We start from the raw sequence: 2,171 nt of genomic DNA on the forward strand, positions 1-2,171 counted from the left end.
TGGGAGGGCCCTTAGAACACAGGATGTCAGGGCTGGGAGGGCCCTTAGGACACAGAACATCAGAGATCATAAGATCTTTAGAATAGAGAATGTCCAAGCTGGTAGGGGCCTTAATAATAGCATATTTACCTAGTGATTTAAGATTGTAAAGCACTTTACATTCACACCAACTCCACGTGATCCTCAAACTCACCCCCCATTTCCAAGATGTTGCCAAGGCCTACAGATTTCACCTTTGCCACACCTCTTGATTACTCCCCTTTCTCTCCTCTGACACTGTCACCCCTCCAGTAAAGGGCTTCACTTCATATCTGGACTATGACAATAGCCTGCTGGTGGGTCTGCCTGCCTCAAGTCTTTCTCTAATCCATCCCCCATTGAGCACCTGAAGTGATCTTCCTAACCAAGGTCTGACCAGGACACCCAGCCCCCAACTCCAAAAACTCCAGTGTTCCCTTATCACCTCCAGGATCAAATAAAGAGTGCTCTGTTTCACATTCAGGGCCCTTCATAATCTAGCCTCCTCCTCCCTTTCCAATCCTCCCACACCTTATTTCCCCCCATATACTCTTCAGTCCAGTGACATTGATCTCCTAGGTGTTCCCCAAACAAGACATTCCATCTCTTGACTCTGTGCATTTTCACAGGCTGCTCCCCCATGCCAGGGGTGATCTCCCTCTTCATCTCAACCTCCTGATTGGCCTGGCTTCCTTAAAGTTCCAGCTAAAATCCCACCTTCTACAGCCATGGGGTCAAACTCTAATGAGAAATAGGAGCCACTAATTCATACACAAAGATCCCTGAGGGACATAGATTGACAGTGTTTTTAAATGTATTATTATGTGTTTTTTATACTTTTACTTATTTTGTTAAACATTTCCTAATTGCATTTTAATCTGGTTCAACCTCAGTCAGAAATGTCGCTGGCTATGTGAGACCTGAGTATTTGATAACTCTGTCCTACAGGAAGCCTTTCCAGTTCCTTAATTCTAGCTCCTTTCCTCTTCTGCTTATTTCCAATTTATGTTTCATATATCTTGTTTGTACCTTGTGAAGTGTACATAGCATATTGTTGCCCCTCCGTTAGAATGCAGAGTATGGACTATTTTTTGCCTTTCTTTGTATCCCTGGTGCTTACCATAGTGCCCTGTCTCATAGTAGGCGTTTAATAAAATGTTTATTGACTGACGGGTAAAATACTATTGCTGTCTCCATTTTACAGATAAGGAAACTGAGGCTGGGAGGTTAAGTAATTTGCCCTTGGTTACTAGTGTCTAAGGAAGGATTTAAACCCAGGGTTTGACCACAGGTCTGGAGTTCTTCCCACCAGGCCAGCCACACTTCCTCTCTAACAGAACATAGAAAGTCAGAGCTGGAATGAATCTTAGAGACCTTCTAATCCAACCTCATTTCCTCGTTTCATAGAAGAGGAAATTGAGACCCAGGAGAGATCTCCCCAAATCCTATAAAGAGTCAGTAGGAGCCAATGCTCACACCTCCTCTGAGGTCTGCACCAGCTGAGCAGCTAAAACTGAGAACCCTCACCCCAAAGCACTGTGCTTGTGGGGCAGCTCCTCCACGATGTTCTCCAACAGGTCACTTAACTCTATCATCACATTTATGGTGTTAGTCTGAGAGAAGGGTTCTTAACTTGGCCTCATCTTTGTAGTGGAGGCAGGAGCCAATACTTAGCCCGGCAGGCAAGGAGACCCAGGTTTTTTGTTCTGCTGCTAACTTGCTGTTTCATTCAGCAAAGTCTGAGTATCAGTGTATTCACCTATAAAATGAGGGCCCTCGAGTAGATGAGTTTATTCCTTCATTTTAAATATAAACTAAAATATAACTTCCATTCTGACTTTTACAGATATTAGGCTTCCCCAGACAGGGGATTTGAAGCAGGTTACCTGAGTCTCTTGCTCTTTCCAGTGGAGATAAAAGTGTCGAATTCCCTTTTATAAACTATTTATGCTCAATGTTATCTCTGATGCCCCAGGGGTCTTTTAGTCCATATGTTAACTGTGTATGAGAAAAAAAAAAATGGCACACCCTACTTCAAGGATGGTTGAGCTCCAGTTTCTTTCCCGAGCCTATTTGGGTCCTGTCTCTTTAGAGATTTCTGTTTCCCCTGAAATTCTACAACCCCCTCCCCTTCTATCTTCTCCCTCCAGAAT

Source organism: Vombatus ursinus, unplaced genomic scaffold, assembly GCF_900497805.2.
Source record: "Vombatus ursinus unplaced genomic scaffold, bare-nosed wombat genome assembly UNPS02000546.1, whole genome shotgun sequence".
Taxonomy (NCBI): domain Eukaryota; kingdom Metazoa; phylum Chordata; class Mammalia; order Diprotodontia; family Vombatidae; genus Vombatus; species Vombatus ursinus.